Here is a 21,742-nt window from a genome sequence, read left to right as displayed (position 1 = left end):
CAGGGGCGATCAAGGGGTGATCAAGGGGTTAATTGGGGTGATGGGGGGTGATCTGTTGCTAAGTGTGGTGTTTGGTGGCTACTTACTGTGATGTGTGCTCCTCTGCTGGGACCAACCGACGAAAAGGACCAGCAGAGGAGCACAGAAGCCATTTAACACCTTATATTTATAAATATAAGGTGTTAGATGGCTTCTGATTTGATTTTTTGAAAATCGCCAGCCTGCCAGCAACGATCATTGGCTGGCAGGCTGGTGACGAAATTGTTCTTTAACTTTTGCCGGCCCGCAATGCGCATGCGCGGGTCGGCTCAGACCGAAATGTCGTGTCTCGCGAGATGACGCACGGATGCGTCCAGGAGGAATTAATTGACCGCCCCTCAGGACGCATCCGTGCGTTAGGCGGTCGGAAAGGAGTTAAAATAGGTCCCCTTCATACCAAAACCGGAAATCCCCTCATCTGATCTGATTTTAGCTGTCTTGTACCTCTATGCAGCTCAATTTGCTCCGACCATACTCCAGAGATGTTAATTTTGGCTTTGGGGTGGTTGTAAAGGGTCTGAACCCATTTAATAAAGTATTTGCCCATATTCATCCTATCCATTACTTTCCAGAGATATTCCCACTCCACCCTGTCAAATGCCTTCTCGGCATCTAATGACAGGATGGAGCGGGAGCCACCCCCCTGATCAACCTGGATATTTAAAAAAGCTCTACGCAGACTGGATTGTACCAATCTCTTGGGTATAAATCCAGTCTGATCTGGATGGATTAACCTATCAATAACTGCCTTTAGTCTGTTAGCAAATATTTTTGCACAGATTTTATAGTCTGTATTTAAGAGAGAGATCGGGCGATACGCACCGATCTCTCTCGCATACTTACCCTTTTTAAGAATAAGGGTAATCACTGCTTCAGATAAAGATACAGGGAGCTGACCTGTCTGATAGGAATTATTTAGAACCTGTAATAACATTGGCAGGATTATGTCCCCATATTGGCGATAGATTTCAAACGGGAGCCCGTCGGTCCCTGGGGAAGAATCTATAGGTCGATTTAATATTTTACACTCCTGCTCTGTTAGTTTAGGGAGATTCATTTTCTCCAGGAACTTTTCAACGTCGCCATCCTGCTGGTTTTTCTTATTTGTGTATAGGATTTTATAATTCTTAACAAACTCTTGCTCAATCTCCTCCGGGCGCGTAACCATCTCTCCACTTCCATTTTTAAATATTTTTTATTCTGTTAATATTTTTTTGATTTTGGATCAAAGATGACAAAAGGTTTCTTGGTTTCCCTGCTTGAGAGAAATATTTAGCTCCTGTAAAAAAAGACCCTATGTTGTGCTTTTTCAAATAAATAATCTTTATACTCCCGTCTGGCTTCCTCAAAATATGATTGTGCAATAGTGTTATTGTTGAGTAGCTCTCCCTGTAAGTACTAGGCCCTTTTATTAGGAGCTAACGCAGCGTTCAATAACCAGAATCTCCCGGATCTCCCTTGTTATATTTTCCTGGTCATTAACAAACTTAATCCAATGGGGATTTAATCTGAAACTCCTTGTTTTCTTTTTAACATTCCCCATTTTTATTGTGATAACCATTGGGTAGTGGTCAGATATCGTATGTATTTCATATTTCATTCTTTTACACAGCCTAGAAGATCAAGATTAGCTAAAGCTAAATCTATTCTAGACATGACAGTGTTCGCCCGACTAAAACAAGAGAATAATTTTTTTCCCCCATATAGATATTGCCAGATGTTTGTCAATGCCATTTACCGGGAGATCCTTCTTAAAGGTGTTAATTTATCCTTATTTACTTTATAGGGATGATCCTTACAGTATCTGTCTCCTTCCAAGTCCATAACATCATTAAAATCCCCAGTGACCAAGACCGGGCAACGTGTTCTAGAACAAATAAAATCCGCCAGGGATGACATAACAGCAAAAGTTTGCACATCTCTAATTTCTTGTGTTTTGATATGTTGTCGAGCTGCTAAAAGTTAGGTCCTGTTATAGATCAATGAATGCTAATAATCCTTTGTTAGGGTGTTGTTCAATGTATTGATGCACATTTGTATGGGACAACTCTGCCAGATGCAACGCATATACACCCTGTACAGAATTATTAGGCAAATGAGTATTTTGACCACATCATCCTCTTTATGCATGTTGTCTTACTCCAAGCTGTATAGGCTCGAAAGCCTACTACCAATTAAGAATATTAGGTGATGTGCATCTCTGTAATGAGAAGGGGTGTGGTCTAATGACATCAGCACCCTATATCAGGTGTGCATAATTATTAGGCAACTTCCTTTCCATTGGCAAAATGGGTCAAGAGAAGGACTTGACAGGCTCAGAAAAGTCAAAAATAGTGAGATATCTTGCAGAGGGATGCAGCACTCTTAAAATTGCAAAGCTTCGGAAGCGTGATCATCGAACAATCAAGCGTTTCATTCAAAATAGTCAACAGGGTCGCAAGAAGCGTGTGGAAAAACCAAGGCGCAAAATAACTGCCCATGAACTGAGAAAAGTCAAGCGTGCAGCTGCCAAGATGCCACTTGCCACCAGTTTGGCCATATTTCAGAGCTGCAACATCACTGGAGTGCCCAAAAGCACAAGGTGTGCAATACTCAGAGACATGGCCAAGGTAAGAAAGGCTGAAAGACGACCACCACTGAACAAGACACACAAGCTGAAACGTCAAGACTGGGCCAAGAAATATCTCAAGACTGATTTTTCTAAGGTTTTATGGACTGATGAAATGAGAGTGAGTCTTGATGGGCCAGATGGATGGGCCCGTGGCTGGATTGGTAAAGGGCAGAGAGCTCCAGTCCGACTCAGACGCCAGCAAGGTGGAGGTGGAGTACTGGTTTGGGCTGGTATCATCAAAGATGAGCTTGTGGGGCCTTTTCGGGTTGAGGATGGAGTCAAGCTCAACTCCCAGTCCTACTGCCAGTTTCTGGAAGACACCTTCTTCAAGCAGTGGTACAGGAAGAAGTCTGCATCCTTCAAGAAAAACATGATTTTCATGCAGGACAATGCTCCATCACACGCGTCCAAGTACTCCACAGCGTGGCTGGCAAGAAAGGGTATAAAAGAAGAAAATCTAATGACATGGCCTCCTTGTTCACCTGATCTGAACCCCATTGAGAACCTGTGGTCCATCATCAAATGTGAGATTTACAAGGAGGGAAAACAGTACACCTCTCTGAACAGTGTCTGGGAGAATGTGGTTGCTGCTGCACGCAATGTTGATGGTGAACAGATCAAAACACTGACAGAATCCATGGATGGCAGGCTTTTGAGTGTCCTTGCAAAGAAAGGTGTCTATATTGGTCACTGATTTGTTTTTGTTTTGTTTTTGAATGTCAGAAATGTATATTTGTGAATGTTGAGATGTTATATTGGTTTCACTGGTAAAAATAAATTATTGAAATGGGTATATATTTGTTTTTTGTTAAGTTGCCTAATAATTATGCACAGTAATAGTCACCTGCACACACAGATATCCCCCTAAAATAGCTAAAACTAAAAACAAACTAAAAACTACTTCCAAAAATATTCAGCTTTGATATTAATGAGTTTTTTGGGTTTATTGAGAACATGGTTGTTGTTCAATAATAAAATTAATCCTCAAAAATACAACTTGCCTAATAATTCTGCACTCCCTGTATTGTTATATTCTCTGCATGACCCTCCTTTTGGTAAAGCCTTAAAGGGGTTTTGCACTTTGTTTAAACTGATAATCTATCCTCTGGATAGATCATCAGCATATGATCGGCGGGGGTCCAACACCCGGGACCTCCACTGATCAGCTGTTTGAGAAGGCAGCGGTGCTCCAGCAGCCCCGCGGCCTTCTCACTGTTTACCGCTGGCTGAGTGACGTCATGACTTGTATCAACTGGCCTGGGCGGCGCTAAGCTCCATTCAAGGGAACGGAGCTTAGCCGCGCCCAGGCCAGTGATACTAGTCGTGACATCACTGAGCCAGCGGTAAACAGTGAGAAGGCCGCGGGGCTGCTGGAGCACTGCTGCCTTCTCAAACAGCTGATTGGCAGAGGTCCCGGGTGTCAGACCCCCGCCGATCAGATGCTGATGATCTATCCACAGGATAGATCATCAGTTTAAACAAAGTGCAGAACCCCTTTAAGTATCACAGCATTAACCCCTTAGGTTTAAACTGCGATTGCGGCGTGGCGGGGGTTAATCGGAACAGGATGCCCGCTGAATGATGAAATCATTCAGCGGGCATCCTGTCACACCGCCGGGGGGGGGGGTGTCATGTGACCCCCCGTATCGGCGATCGCCACAAACCGCAGGTCAATTCAGACCTGCGGTTTGCGGCTTTTTACCTGGTGCGGCGACTGTGGTCGGCAATGCCATCGGGTCCCCATGCGGCTGTAAGGGGGACCCGATGGCATGGAAGGCAGCGCGATGTCTAAAGAAGAGCCCCCTGGATCTCACAGGCCCCGGAAGCTGTATGAGTAATACACACAGTATTACTCATACAGCCAATGCATTCCAATACAGAAGTATTGGAATGCATTACCCAAAAAAAAGTTTCAAGTAAAAATAAACAAAAACTTCATTTTCCCCAAATAAAGTAAAAAAAAATTGGTAAAAAATAGGGGGAAAAAAAGTATACATATTAGGTATTTCCACGTCCGTATCCACCGGCTCTATAAACATATCACATGACCTAACCCCTCAGATGAACACCGTAAAAAATAAAAACTGTGCTAAATAAACAATTTTTTTGTCACCTTACATCACAAAAAGTACAACAGCAAGCGATCAAAAAGGCCTATGCCCACCAAAATAGTACCAATCTAACCGTCACCTCATCCCGCAAAAAATGAGCCCCTACCTGAGACAATCGACCAAATAATAAAAAAACTATGGCTCAGAATATGGAGACACTAAAACATGTCTTTTTTTGCTTCAAAAAGGAAATCATTGTGTAAAACTTACATAAATAAAAACACTGTAAAAAATTGGAAATAAAAACTGTGCTAAATAAACCATTTTTTGTCACCTTACATCACAAAAAGTGTAATAGCAAGCGATCAAAAAGTCACACGCACCCCAAAATAGTGCCAATAAAACCGTCATCTCATCCCGCAAAAATCATACCCTACCCAAGGTTAAACTTACATAAATAAAAAAAAGTATACATATTAGGTATCGCCGCATCCGTGACAACCTGGTGTATAAAAATATCACATGATCTAACCTGTCAGATGAATGTTGTAAATAACAAAAAATAAAAACGGTGCCAAAACAGCTATCTCTTGTTATCTTGCATCACAAAAAGTGTAATATAGAGCAACCAAAAATCATATGTACCCCAAACTAGTACCAACAATACTGCCCTATCCTGTAGTTTCTAAAATAGGGCCACTTTTTTGGAGTTTCTACTCTAGGGGTGCATCAGGGGGCTTCAAATGGGACATGGTGTCAAAAAAAAAGTCCACCAAAACCTGCCTTCCAAAAACCGTATGGCATTCCTTTCCTTCTGCGCCCTGCCGTGTGCCCGTACAGTGGTTTACGACCACATATGGGGTGTTTCTGTAAACTACAGAATCAGGGCCATAAATATTGAGTTTGGTTTGGCTGTTAACCCTTGCTTTGTAACTGGAAAAAAATTATTAAAATGGAAAATCTGCCAAAAAATTGAAATTTTGAAATTGTATCTCTATTTTCCATTAATTCTTGTGGAACACCTAAAGCAGGGGTACTCAACTGGCGGACCGCGGTCCAAATACGGACCGCGGCCGCCAGTTGTCCGGACCCCGGCCATCCTGCAGAGCGCTCTTCCTCTCCTGCACACTGTGCCGTGCAGGAGGAGGAGCTTACCGGCGCACTTCCGCCTGTCCCACAGCGCAGTGAGACAGGGCTCCCTCCACATGTAGCGCTCCTCCTCTCCTGCACACTCTGGTACGTGCAGGAGGAGGAGCTTCCCGGCGCACTTCTTCCTGCCCCAGGGGCGCAGTGAGAGACGGCTCCCTCCACATGCAGGCACCAGCGCTTTCATCTGGCACCTGCACGTGGAGGGAGCTTTCTCCCTCAGTGCGCTCACAGGTCCCTCTTCCCCTGCAGCAGCGGCAGCACGTAAGGGAGCTTCAAGCTCCAAAGGACACTTACGTGCTGCTGGAGAGGGGAGGGACATCACCACTGCCACCAATGAAATAAATGTCGCATTTGGGAAGAAAGGGGGGCGTGGAGAGGGCTACAGAGAGGCGGGAACACATCACTGACTGCAGGAAAGGACTCCAGTCAGTGTCGTGTTCCCATCTCTCCTGGGCCATCTTCTTTAAAATTAAAGGTAACCTGATTAAATAAAGTCATAAAGCCCCATCAAACCATGATAGATTTGTTCCGCATCCAATTCCCATTAGTTTCAATGGAGCGGAAAAAGATGCACACAGCAGACAGTGTGCTGTCTGCATCTCTTGTGGCCCCATTGTAATTAACGGCCGCATCCAATCCCCCAATAATGGGAATTGGATGCGGAAGAAAACTATCATATGTCTGATCTGTGGCTTGGGTTGCCACCCGGCCAGTAGTTCACCAGCAAGGCTAGTACTTTAGTTCCCTTGCCGGTGCCAGAATTTTCCTGTAAGGACTGTTAGGCGACTTTCACACTTGCGGCAGGACGGATCCGACAGGCTGTTCACCCTGTCAGATCCGTCCTGCCGCTATTTCGCCGGACTGCCACTCCCCATTGACTATAGCGGGAGTGGAGCTACGGCGCAGCATGGCAGTACACGGCGGACATGTAGTACTTTTAGTCTGGCGGCCTCTCACCGTGCTGTGCCGTAGATTTGCCCCCATCCCCATTATAGTCGATGGGCACAGAGCAGCGGCACGGCGAAGTAGTGGCAAGATGGATCTGACAGGGTGAGCAGCCTGTCAGATCCGTCCTGCTGCAATTGTGAAATTACCCTTACTAATGAGCGCTTCCATCATGGAACGCCCATTAGTACAGCATTTACCTCCACCGCTACTTGTGCTAGTAAAAAAATAAATAGAATTACGGTACCTCCACCTCCATTTGCTCACGCTGTGGAGAACACTCCCTGCTGACTAGAAGCTCAGGACAGGACCTACAAGACGTCATCACGTTGGAGCACCGGTCCTGAGCTTGCAGTCGGCAGCGAATGTTCACCGCAGCCAGGTGAATGCTAATTATTATTATTTATTTTTTTGCAAAAGCAGAGAAGGGGGGCACTAATGGGGGCATTACTCTTACTGGGGGCACTAATGGGGACATTATTCTTACTGGGGCACTAATGTGGCCATTACTTATTCTGGGACTTACCCGGGGCGCTCCACTATAACGTCAGAGCGCCCCACGCGCATGGATCACATGATCGCATGGCATCTTTACTGTTGGCGTTCAGCTCGGACCTTCACCTGACTGCAGACCCAGATATGTGGACCTTTAATAAAACTAGTTGAGTACCCCTGACCTAAAGGGTTAACAAAGTTTGTAAAACCAGTTTTGAATACCTTGAGGGGTGTAGTTTATAGAATGAGTTCATTTTTGGGTGGTTTCTATTATGTAAGCCTCGCAAAGTGACTTCAGATCTGAACTGGTCCCTAAAAATTTGGTTTTTGAAAATTTCTGAAAAATTTTAAGATTTGATTCTAAACTTCTAAGCCTTGTAAAATCCCCAAAAAATAAAATATCATTCCCAAAATGATCCAAACATGAAGTAGACATATGGGGAATGTAAAGTAATAACTATTTTTGGAGGTATTACTATGTATTATAGAAGTAGAGAATTTTTTTACAAATTTTTGGTAAATTTGGTATTTACTTCATTTTACCAGTGTCATGAAGTACATTATGTGATGAAAAAAACTATCTCAGAATGGCCTGGATAAGTCAAAGCGTTTTAAAGTTATCAGCACTTAAAGTCCTTAAGGTGAAATAGGTATGAGTCCTTAAGGGGTTAAGGTGTTAGGCCTCATGCACACGACCGTTGTGTGCACCCGTGGCCGTTCTTCCGTTTTCCGTGATTTTCTGTGGACCCATTGACTTTAAATGGGTCCGTTGAAAACTCGGCTAATGCACCGTTTGTCACCCGCGTCCGTGATCCGTGTTTCCAGCCCGTCAAAAAAATAGAACCTGTCCTATTTCTTTCACGACAAACGGTTTGCGGACCCATTCAAGTCAATGGGACAGAGAAAAAACGCGGTTGCACACCCGATTGACATCCGCGTCCGTTTTATTTCTCTCTTTTGCCATGGCCAAACTGTCTGGCAAAACTTGTGCCAATAAAATGTAAAAAAAATATATACAGGAAGTTTAAGGTCACAGGTTATGCTAATTGCTAGCCACCTGTGCCCAAAAGCTGGTGTGTGGTTAGGCAGACATTGCAGCTTTCTTTTCATCCACCATGCCGCGAAGGAATGTGGAAAGGCTAATTACTCTGGTCCAGGAGAGGCCCGAGCTCTGGGATACCAGAGCCAATTCATATCTGGACCGAGGGAGGAAGGATGCTGCATGGGAACAAGTAGCCCGTAGCATGAGGAAGGGCGAATGGGCCAAAGCAGATAGCCGAGGTCGGGCAGATTTAGGTAAGTGATAGCAATGTAGTTGTGCTGTCCTTGCCCTCTGTGTGGCAAAATGATGTAGTTATAAATTCCCTGAGGTCACAATAGTGTTTATTTTGTGGTCCAGCTTCATTTTGCAGAAAGGCCTGTACATGGTTTTTTAATGAGTCGTGCACTAAATACCATACTCCACCAATTTTAACTTAAAATGGCTGTCCCTCCCTTTCCTACAGCATACAGTACTCATGTCTAATCACATGTATGGGCACTTTTTATTTGGTGACACATGTGTCCTTGTTGAAATTGAGCATCTTAGAGTTGTCACCCTCACATATTGTAAAGTATTTTAGTCCAAATGACTTGCACGACTAGTCTCCTCCTTCCTGAACTTGTACATTAGTATCCACACACTTGCAGTACTGTACCATGTGCTGTATAATCTGGCCAATTTCAGATAATTTTGTGCTTTGACTTCTTGAACTAGTTTAATTATTTTTTTTTTTCAATATGAATATTTGGAGGTTTTGTGGATTCGATTTTTTTTTATACAAATTTGTATATTATGTAATTTCTTAACAGTCAAACAGACTGCAGTTGCAGTTTTTGAGGCCAGTTATGGATTTGAAGCCGTAAGTATTTTTTACGTTTTTTTGTCATTAAAAATGTTTTTAAAACTTTGGTTAGAATCTTGGTGAGCAATAGTGTACAAGAAAGTAATGGGTTGTGTTGGGTTGTACTATTGATGACCTATTCTTTGAGTAGGTCAGGCATGTCAAAACTGAGGCCATCCAGCTTTTTCCAAACTGCAACTCCCAGCATGCCAGAATAGCTGTAAGCTAACCAGTCTTGCTGGGAGTTGTAGTTGTGCAACAGCTGGCGGGCAACAGTTTATACATGCCTGGTGTAGGTTGTCTCCATCATATTTGTGGTGGAGTCACACCAGGCACCACCGCTGATGAGCTGTATGATGAGACGACACGTCCAGAGCGCACATGGCGCCTCCCCTCTCTCTTTTGTTCCTGTGAAGCAATATTTTCATGGTCCCAGAACATAGATGTTTGCAATCTGATCAAGAATAGAGAAGGGAGATGGCACATGCGCACTGCATGCATTATCTCCTCATACAGTTGATCATCGTGTTTGACGGCTGTTGGTCACACACCAATATATTCTTGTGTACCTATCCTATGGATAGGTGCAAAAATTTAAAAGGTAGGATAAACCCTCCTTTTTTTTGGAGGCCTAAATAGTGTATCCATTTGTGTTTGTTTGGGTTGTGGTAATATTTTTCCTATACATACCTGTTATCTTACTTTTGTATGTTTTAGAATTTGATACATAGAAACATAGAATGTGTCGGCAGATAAGAACCATTTGGCCCATCCAGTCTGCCCAATATACTAAATACTATGGATAGCCCCTGGCCCTATCTTATATGAAGGATGGCCTTATGCCTATCCCATGCATGCTTAAACTCCTCCACTGTATTTGCAGCTACCACTTCTGCAGGAAGGCTATTCCATGCATCCACTACTCTCTCAGTAAAGTAATACTTCCTGATATTACTTTTAAACCTTTTCCCCTCTAATTTAAAACTATGTCCTCTTGTAGCAGTTTTTCTTCTTTTAAATATTCTCTCCTCTTTTACCCATTAGGTATTGTCATTGTCATTTATATAGGTTAAATGGTATACCACAAACCACAACATGGATTCATAAAATTGCTCAGATCAAATGACAATAACCAAATCCTATGATAATAGATTATAATGAAGTTCCAAATACGCTTGACCAGCAGGATTAAAACTACTACTCCCACCGTGGTGAAGTGTTGCCTGGTACATGTTGTTTCTCTGTAAATGATGTTCTACTAGGTAAACATTGCATCCTGTATGTTTGGATGTTGGAAGCAGTCCACATACAGACGAGATGGACTGAATTTCCGCACTGGTTTTGGTCCTTGAATGAGTAATCCTCTTCTGAGGTTGGACAGTTCCAAACGCCAAACAATGTGTTCCAAATAGTGTTACATTAGGCCTTTACAAGACATGTCCCATCGTTTATTTCAAATTTTACACTAATTTTTAATGTAAATTTTTGCATAGAAGCTGTTATTCATTGTGTAAAATCAAATATCTGATGTATGCTGCCACACCGTATATATATTGTACACACACGCCTGTTTACACCTAATATAAATTATGTACTTTTGCAATGATGAAATCAAATGATCTAATATAATTTTTTTATTTCTTTCAAATACAGTACTGTGGACAGTCTGGATGCCTCTGAAGATTCTGAGACTCCTGGGAGTGAAACCCCGGCAGTTTTCTCCCCGGCCTCAAGTCCCGCACCAATGCCGGCAGAGGACCCCGAAGAATCGACACTGGCCCAGGCCCCCCTACCACTGGCCAGTCCACCAAGAGTTGTGCATCCGCAGCCCAGGCGTCGCCGCCAAGTCCCTCCCTCTACCCCTGGGCAAGAGAGTCGGGAAATGATTGACGCTTGCATCATAGATTTTCTTGCCCAGAGGAGGAGTGATAGTTTGGAGGACAAGATGCTTCAGGGACTCGGGCCACTAATGAAGCAGGTCCCTCCTGATAAATATCATGAGTGTCTTGCTTCATTGGCCCTTGTCATAAAAATGTACAGTACCCCTTACCAGGGAGACATTCTTGGTAATATAAATGCCCTAAAAAACAATATAGTAAATTCTACTCAGCAGCAGCAAACAGGCCCCTATCAGCTGCCTCCCCAAACCACCCAAGGGCCACCCCCCCCCCCCCCCCAATCACAATACCAGCAAAGTTAGGACCCAATACATCATATGGGTCAGACTCAGTACCCGGGCACTTTGCCAACTGGGGCACCACAACAGGGCCATGTACAGCCACGGTCGTCCTTTGCTCCCAGGTCTTTTACACAGGACCTTTTTGAACTGTAATTGTTGTTTTTTTACAATATTATTGCACTTTATATGTATATGTTTTTAAGTTATCAACATTGGTTTTGGATTTGTGATCCTAAATTTTAATTTAAAGTTTGATTGGGAGTAAACTATTTGACTGGTGTTTTATTTCTCACTCCACAAAACATTTACAGTTAAACACAATGTAAAAAAAAATCTACAAGCACTGTAGCTCACAACGCAACACTTTATTTTGATGAACAACATCTTTTTTTTGGGATACTGTGATTGTGAGGTATTAGAAAAAATTTTGGACCAAATATGCCAAATAATAAAGATGTTTAAGTCAATTTATATTTAGACAAAAACATCTTTAATAATTTGTTATATGCAGTTTAAAATATGTGATGTCCAAAAAATCTCAGCCCGCAAGCCCTCGTCAAGGGTCCTCACTCTCTTGCGAGTCCCTACATTCAACTACCACAATAAATTTTAGTAATCTATCTACAAAATAATAAACAACTAAAGAGCCCAGAAGATTTCAAAAACTGCCACGAATAGCATCCCTCTGCCATGGCAAGGACCCCTCTGGGCTGTAAAAGTAGTCTGCATAGAGTTCCCGAACTGCAATGCCCGCAGTCCTAGGTCGTCTATGCAGGGTCCTTTCCAAACCCAAATCTGATGACGTAGGAAGATCTTCCATGTCAACAGAAGAGGAAGCCTCGTGAATCCTGGTGAAGTTGTGTAGAACAACACAAGCTTTAATCACCAGGGTAACATTCTCCGGATCCATCTGTATGGATGACAAAAACACCTTCCACTTGCTAGAGAGTATCCCGAAAGCGCACTCAACATACCGACGGGCACGAATCAACCGGTAGTTGAATATACGCCTCCTGACATCCAAACCACGCTTTGGAAAGGGCCGCATAACATGTGGAGTCAATGCAAACCCTTCATCCGCCACGATGACAAATGAAGCCGGCGGACCTGCATATCCGGGCAGTCTTCTGGACTCGGGCAGGGCAAGCTGGTTGGCACGAAGCCGCTCACCCATTCTAGAAGTACTAAAGATGCGAGCATCCGCAGTGCTTCCATAGGCCCCGATATCAACCATTATAAACCGGTAATTACTGTCAGCAACAGCCATCAGCACTACCGAAAAATATTGTTTATAATTGAAGAAACGGGTCCCTGAGTGTGGCGGTTTCTTCACACGGATGTGCTTGCCATCCATTGCCCCGATGCAATTTGGAAGCCCTCAGCAATCCGAACCCAATTGTCCGCCTTGGGCTGCGGCATCACCGTCTCTCAGAGTTGCTGCCAGATGACATGGCAAGTGTGACGTACAATTCGCAAGATCGTCGAGATTCCTAGAAGAAACTCAAAATGCAGGGATGCAAACGAGTTACCAGTTGCAAGAAATCTGTTGAAAAACTAAAAAAATAAACAATCAGTCAGCAGCAAATCAAAGGGAACAACAAATTCATGAATCACGTATAATGTTGTATACAAGACATGATTTTAAACACCCTATGTCTAGTGGTGGCTAACCTATGGCACGGGTCCCAGAGGCGGCACTCAGGGCCTTCTCTGTGGGCACCCGCACCCTTGAAAAAGTCTATGGTTTACCAATATACCTTAGACTTTTCAAAACAGTCATCAGCACAGGGCACACTATGAAAAGGACAGGCAGCACTGAATGTAAGCAGGCTATTATAGCAAAATGATAAAAAACATGGAAGATAAACTATATTGGACTATAGTATTCTGGTGAAATTGCCGTGTTGGCAGTTTGCGATAAATACGTCGGTTTTGGGTTGAAGTTTGACAAAAAAAAATATAGAATTTGTGCCTATGAGCAAAACACTAACAGCTATTGGGGTGTGGGCAGTACTACCACAACTAAGTGACAACAACTGTGTTTAGCCCCTTTAAAATGCTGAAAGTGATGGGCAAGTTCAAAATTATGTGAACATTATGCATGATTAGGATGTTCGCTGAAAATCTCATGGGTTGCCAGCACCACAATCCTACGAAATAGGGTACAGACCGGTATACAGGCTTCAAGCCGGGTGGTGCACGCAGATAGGGATCCTGACCGAGGATCCCAATTCTTCCAGACACTCCAATAATCCTCAGCACTCGCCAGTAGTTTGTGAAAAATTGTGATTTATTCACTCAGACAGGCAGGTTACAGCCTGCTGTAACCTGGCTGACTGAATAAATCACCATTTTTCACAAAATACTGGCGAGTGCTGAGGATTATTGGAGTGTCTCGAGGACGTTAGCTGAACACAAGTTTGAAACTTGCACATAAGAAAAAAAAAATTTCAATATTGGGATGTTATCTGACAGGGATTAACGATTTAAAAAGCAAAAAATAAAAAAATTACCCCAAAACATTATGGCCAAAGAAAGGTTACTTCAGCAAACAGTAGCACATGTCTAACGGCTGCCATTTTAAAGCACATGTTCCTCCTGACAGAAGCACTGCACATTACTAGTGAAACTTTAAATGTTAAATATTGCTTACCTCAATATGACGATGAGCCCTTCCTTATGAGTAATGCTGCGCCTCATATTGGTGTCCATGAAGGTAAGGACAGTATGTATAGACGACAGCAAGCAATCAAATGTAGTGACTGACATCCTACAGAAGGAAAAAAACTTCACTGGATGCAGCCGCAGATCTTTGTAGAGGGTATGAAAGTGTCCTTTCCGGTAGCGTTGTGAAACTATCCGATGGACCCAAAATCGCCGCCTTCTACTTGGTTCCTCATCCAACAAAGGAGTGTGCGGTCCCCATTGCCGAGAAACAAGCCAATGCAGTAAGACCTCTTCCTCTGAATCCGACATGGTGATACAGCAAAGACAAGCAACCAAATGAACCTCTGTACTCTGTGAAGGCTACAGAAAATGGCCACAAAACCAAACTCAGGTGACCTTGATTTATACCAGTATCCTGGCTGGAGTTATTAAAATTACATTTTTTTCACCATTCCTTGTTTTATGACGGGCCGCAAAAAAAACTGACAAACGGACACACGGAAGCACAACGGAAGAAAAAACGGGCACGGATCACGGAACGACAGAACCCCGTTTTGCGGGCCGTGAAAAAATACTGTTGTGTGCATGAGGCCTTACCAAAATGAGAACCTTGCGTTGGATAAATTAATATTAATGAGCCTCATCCTCCATGCAGCTGCATGAGTCTGCCATCAACAGGAACCCCACAGACCCTGCTCAGAGCTCTGGGACCTCTATTCAACCTTTTGGGGATGATATACATTTGGAGCTAGTTTAACTAATTTATTAGGACATTACAATATGTACTCCTTTAATTACAGAAGCGATCTGGACAGCAATGGAGAACAGCAGCAGGAGACTTGGGTTTCCAATGACTGCCTGATAAGTGCCATCAGTAAAGATGCAGGTAATATCATTACCTGATTAGTAATTGGTATAGGTGGGTCTTCTCCCAGATGAATGTATATCCAGCAGTCATGATCTGTGGTGAATATTAAGCATGTTAAATCACAGACTATTGTTATTCCACTATCTTGCTTTTTTATATATATTATATCTTTTGTTCAGCATGTTCTAAAGTTGATTGCTGGCTGAAATAAATTCCATCCTCTACAAATGACACTATACATAAATATTCAGTAAATTAGCAGCATACTTTTATAGATGTATCAGTCACTGCAGGCATGCAATGACAGGCAATGTTGTAGCTGAAATATTAATGCTGACAAATTAATGATTTCTGAGTAAATGATGTCATTTTTGCACTGTTTCATTAGAATTTACTCACTTTCAGTGCCAGCATCATTCCCTTGTCTCAAAAAATTAGAATGACTTTCTTTTTCTCACAATGGTAAATGTATAAAGCTAAAAATATTCCAATTTGCATTGTCTTGTGTGAAAACTTTTGAGATATTGTTTATGAATCACAATTGTGCTGTGAGGCAGAACTTTAACATGTACATTGATTAATATATAGCATCCGTATGATGGCACAGTAGAGGTTTTACACTATAGTAAAATTAGCTCAGGGAATTAAGGACATCAGCACTCTTACCGTATGTCTTTCTTTTTTATAGCTTTCTTAAAGTTTTTACAGAAAATAAAACATAACATTGCAAACAATCTACGTAGGAATACACTGGAACAGATCCAGTAGTCTGTAGTAATGAGGTAGCGGACCTTCCTATTGATATCGTCAGGAGCATCTCACTATAAGGGCTCATGCACACAAACGTTTTTTGCGTTCCGTATACGGCCGTATTTTGATTCCGTATACGGAACCATTCATTTCAATGGGTCCGCAAAAGATGCAGTCAGCACTCTGTGTGCTGTATGCATCCGTTGCTCCGTTCCGTGGCCCCGCAAAAATTAAGAGGCATGTCCTATACTTGTCCGTTTTGCGGACAAGAATAGCCATTTCTATAATCGGCCTCCTGTTCCACTCCGCAAATTGCAGAAGGCACACGGGCGGCATCCGTTTTTTGTGGATCCGAACATTGCGGACCGCAAAAAACGGCACAGGCCTCTTTCACACAAATGTTTTTTTTTTCCCGTTTACGGGCAGTTTTTTGCGTTCCGTATACAGAACCATTCATTTCAATGGTTTCGCAAAAAAAAAACGGAATGTACTCCGTATTCATTCCATTTCCGTTTTTCCATTCCGTTGAAACATAGAACATGTCCTATTATTGCACGCAAATCACGTTCCGTGGCTCCATTCAAGTCAATGGGTCCGCAAAAAAAACTGAACACATACGGAAATGCATCCGTATTTCTTCCATATCCATTCCGTTTTTGCGGAACCATATATTGAAAATTTTATGCCCAGCCCAAATTTTTCTATGTAATTACTGTATACTGTATATGCCATACGGAAAAACGGAACAGAAACAAGAAATGGAACAACGGATACGTGAAAAACGGACCGCAAAACACTGAAAAAGCCATAAGGTCGTGTGAAAGAGGCCTAAGGCCTCTTGTGGCTTTTTCAGGATTTTGCGGTCCGCAAAAAACGGATCCACAAAAATATAGATGACATCGATGTGCATTCTGTTTTCTGAAGAACAGAACAGCTAGCTCCTGATAGAACAGTTCTATTCTTGTCCGTTATGCGGACAATAATAGGACATGTTCTATCTTTGAACGGAACAGAAAAACGGAAATACAGAAATGGAAGGCATACCGAGTACCTTCCGTTTTTTTGCGTATTCATTGAAATGAATGGTTTCGTATACGGTCCGTATGCTGAACGCAAAAAACTGAAAGTTAACAGAAAAAAAAGTTTGTGTGCAAGAGGCCTAAGTGATGAAAATAAGGCCCACATAGGAGTTCCTTGCTGAGAAAACCAGGTCAAGAAGGTAAGAAGGAAGAAATGGGTGGGTGGTTGCGGTAGGGTAAACCTAGAATCACCCGTGAACGGTGTATAATCTGTGTCCCCCTAAAGGAGTACTGTGCAGGATCCACTGACAACAGGACAGACCACCAACTGCCAGAAACACATCTAAATAAGTGATCCTCTCAGAAGCAATTGCTCTTGGTATCACACCGTCAAGTGAAAACATGTCTTTATAGCTTGTTGTATGCAATGTGGAAGTAATTGAATAAAACTTTCCCAAGTCTCAAAGAAGTTTTATACAGTTTTTTTATTTATGTAAGGATGCCTCAGTCCAGTCCATTTTAAATAAAAAAGACAGTTTGTCTAAGAATAGTTTAAATGGAGGAGCACGGTCGTGGATCCACACCTGCAGGATAGATTTGATACAGGCTTCCACCACAAAATGCAGCAGTTTACGAGCACCCAAAAAACATGTATATTAAGTCTGGTCCAGATATCCAAAAATGGCCTACAAAGGGTCATCTGGAGCAAAGTTTGTCGAGTTGGCAGTATAAAATTGCCTTATCTGTGTCCAAAAGGGCCTTATGGATGGGCATGACCATAGGCATTGGTGGTGTGACATTTAAAATAGTATGTCTTTCTATTTTAATTTTCAGTAGTAATGATAAAATTAGCCTGCAGAATTGCCTCTTTTAAATTTATTTAATGCATCTTATAGTTCACTGCTCACCATTAGGGTTGAGCGAACCCGAACTTTAAAGTTCAGGTTCGTACCGAACTTTAGGATTTTTGGACACCGGACCCGAACATTTCCGTAAAAGTTCGGGTTCAGTGTTCGGCGCTTTCTTGGTGCTTTTTGAAATGCTGCAAAGCAGCCAATCAACAAGCGGCATACTACTTGCCCCAAGAGGCCATCACAGCCATGCCTACTAATGGCATGGCTGTGATTGGCCAGAGCAGCATGTGACCCAGGCCCTATATAAGCTTGAGTCACATAGCGCTGCACGTCACTCTGCTGTTACAAGTGTAGGGAGAGAATGCTGCTGGACTTGTGATTTCAGAGAATAAGAGAGAATCTAACTCAGCGATCTACCTAGAAATAGTTGTGTGGGTGCAGGACACAATCGTTTTACCCTACCCTGAGGCCATTGACCAAAAAAAAAAAAAACTTTTATAATTCTGTTAGTTAGGTGGGTGGCGGCAGCGGCCATTTTATGCATGCTCAGTGCACCAGCACTGCATCTGAGCTTTTGGGACATTGCAAATCACCATTTTTTTTATGGGCAAACTACAACATCTGGATTAGTCAGTGTGCAATTTAAGGTAGAAATACACCCATCATTTTCTGGAGTTTTAAAAACACACTATTTTAAAAAAAACAGCATTTTCCAGATCTGCCAATGTTTATCAGTCTTTCACCAGCCAAGCAGTCTGAGCCCCAAGTCATGCAGCAGTCTCTTCTGCTTTTTGATGACTCTGTTAGCAGGGTTTCCGAGGGCCATCCACCTAGCCCTGCCCCAGAAGTGAAAGAGATTGAGTGCACCGATGCCCAACCACTTATCTTTCAAGATGAGTACATGGGAGGACCATCGCAAAACGTCTCGGATGATGACGAAACACAGGTGCCAACTGCTGGGGCTTTCAAAAGTGTGCAGACCGACAAGGAAGGCAGGGGTGAAGACTGGGTGGAAGATGATGAAGTCCTCGACCCCACATTGAATGAAGGTAATGCAAGTGACCTATGTAGTTCGAGGAAGAGGCGGTGGTCGCACTGAGCCACCAGCACAGCAGAAGAGGGAGCAGGGTGCAAAAGCGGAGCGGCCATCCTCTAGACAGTACGCCTCCTACTGCCCACTGCAGAAAGGGACCGAGCACACCAAAGCCAGCTCCAAGGAGTTCTCTGGCGTGGCAGTTCTTCAGACAATGTGCTGACGACAAGACACGAGTGGTTTGCACGCTGTGCAATCAGAGCCCATAGCGAGGCTTTAACGTTCTCAACCTGAGCACAACCTGCATGACCGGGCATTTAAGTGCAAATCACGAGCTGCAGTGGAGTAGACACGTCAAAAAGAAAGGTCTCTGGCTCCTCCTGCTTCCTCTTCTGCTGCAGTCACGGCCTCTTCATCCACCTCTGGAGTGACAGTGCCACCTGCCACCCCGCAAACACCTGGGTCACCAAGCATCTCCACAATGTCCCACGCAAGCGTTCAGCTCTCCATCTCCCAAACACTGGAGAGGAAGAAGAAGTACCCCCCTACCCACCCACGATCCCTAGCCCTGAATGCCATAATTTCTAAATTACTGGCCTTTGAAATGCTGTCATTCCGTCTGGTGGAGACAAATAGTTTTAAAGGCCTTATGGGGGTGGCTGTCCCACAGTACGTCATGCCCGGCCGCCACTACTTTTCAAGGTGAGCCATCCCTTCCCTGCACAACCAAGTAGGGGACAAAATCAGGTGTGCACTGCGCAACGCCATCTGTGGAAAGGTGCACCTGACTACGGATATGTGGACCAGTAAGCACGGTCAGGGCCATTATATCTCCATAACAGGACACTGGGTAAATGCAGTGGCGGCTGGGCCTGAGGCGAATAGCAGTTTGGCACATGTCCTTCCACCACCGAGGATTGCAGGGCGCTTCAGTTTGCCTCCTGTTGCTTCCTCCTCCTACTCTGCTTCCTCATCCTCTACCAGCTCCTCATCCGGCCAGCGTAACACCTTCACCACCAACTTCAGCACAGCCAAGGGTAAACGACAGCAGGCAGTTTTAAAACATATCTGTTTGGGGGCCAAACCCCACACCGCGCAGGAGATGTGGACGGGCCTTGAACAACAGACCCATGAGTGGTTAGTGCCAGTCAGCCTCAAGCCCGGCCTGGTGGTGTGTGATAATGGGCGAAATCTCATAGCAGCTCTGGGACTAGCCGGTTTGACGCACATCCCTTGCCTGGCGCATGTGCTGAACTGGTGGTGCAGAGATTCCTTAAAAATTACCCCGACATGTAAAAGCTGCTGCATAAAGTGCGGGCCGTCTGTGCGCGCATTCAGCGTTCTTACCCTGCTGCTGCTCGCCTGTTAGCGCTGCAGCGTAACTTCGGCCTTCCCGCTCACCGCCTCATATGCGACGTGCCCACAAGGTGGGACTCCACCTTGCACATGCTGGCCATACTGTGCGAGCAGTAGCAGGCGATAGTGGAGTTTCAGTTGCAGCACGCACGAATGAGTCGCTCGGCAGAACAGCACCACTTCACCACCAATGACTGGGTCTCCATGCGAGATTTGTGTTCCTTGTTGCGCTGTTTCGAGTACTCCTCCAACATGACCAGTGCCGATGATGCCGTTCTCAGCGTTACTATCCCACTTCTATGCCTCCTTGAAAATACGCTTCTGGCGATGATGGAAGAGGATGTGGCACAGGAGGAGGAGGAGGAAGAGGGATCATTTTGTAGGGTTTCCGGCCAGTCATTCCCAAGTGGCTCCGAGGGTGGGTTCCTGCACCCACAAACCCAAGGTACACAATTGTCCAGCCAGGGCACAGTTCAGGAGGATGACGAGGTGGAGGATGAGGAGATGGAGGAGGAGGAACCATGTCCACAGCAGGGTGGCACCCAGACCAGCTCATGGCCATCACTGGTGCGTGGATGGGGGGATACAGAGGACACAGACAATACACCTCCCACAGAGGACAACTTTTTGTTGCCTCTGGGCAGCCTGGCACACATGAGCGATTACATGCTGCATTGTCTCCGCAATGACCGCCGAGTTGCCCACATTTTAACTTGTGCTGATTACTGGCTGGCCATGCTGCTGGATCCCCGTTACAAGGACAACGTACCGTTCTTAATTCCCTCACTGGAGCGCGATCGTAATATGCGCAAGTACAAGCGCGCTGGTAGACGCGCTGCTGGTGTCATTCCCACCTGACAGCGGGGGCACAGTGGAAGCACAAGGCGAAGGCAGAGGACGAGGAAGAGGTCGCCAACGCAGCTGGGGCACCGCCAGCACCTCAGAAGGCAGGGCTAGCATGGCCGAAATGTGGAAAAGCTTTGTCAGCATGCCACAACAACCAGCACCACCAGCTGATATGGAACGTCTTAGCAGGAGGCAGCATTTCACCAACATGGTGAAGCAGTATGTGTGCACACGCCTACACGTACTGAATGACGGGTCTGCCCCCTTCAACTTCTGGGTCTCCAAATTGGGCACATGGCCTAAGCTTGCCCTTTACGCCTTGGAGGTGCTGGCCTGCCCTGCAGCCAGCATATTATCTGAACGTGTGTTTAGCACGGCATTGGGCGTCATCACAGACAAGCGCAGCCGCCTGTCCATAGCCAATGTGGACAAGCTCACGTTCATTAACCAGGCATGGATCCCTCAAAACTTGTACGTACCTTGTGCAGAATAGACATGTATACCGTTGTAACATCCCAGAGTATGTCACTAAAACTCTGTCACCCTGCTATATGATGTTAAAGTATAAATGTGTTAATATACTGTGTAATCTGACATTGCATTTGTATTATATGTATTTGCTGTAATTTCCATGTACACCAGCAGGTGGGAGCAATATGTAAGTAGACCATAACTAGTTAATAGACCTAGACTGGAATAGTCCATTCCAGGCTAGCTCCCCCCCTACCTGAGGAGGAGTGGAATGTTCCCACATCCTACTTCAGGAGGAGGAAGGAAAGTTCTAGGCAGTGTACCAGCCACCCCCTGTTGGGGTAGGCTGTGTTGATGGGAGCTCCCAGAAACAGGGACCCCATTTAAGGATTCAAGCCTCTGCTGAGGCCCAAGATCAACCTTCCCAGCCTGAGTCCCTTACCTCAGCTGGTAGACCAAGGAAGCAGCCATCTACAGAACTATCAGATCTCCAGGAAGAAACCACCATACCCTGCGAGTAGTCCTG

The sequence above is a fragment of the Bufo bufo genome, chromosome 3, assembly GCF_905171765.1.
Source record: "Bufo bufo chromosome 3, aBufBuf1.1, whole genome shotgun sequence".
Taxonomy (NCBI): Eukaryota; Metazoa; Chordata; class Amphibia; order Anura; family Bufonidae; genus Bufo; species Bufo bufo.
This window is presented reverse-complemented; position numbering follows the sequence as displayed.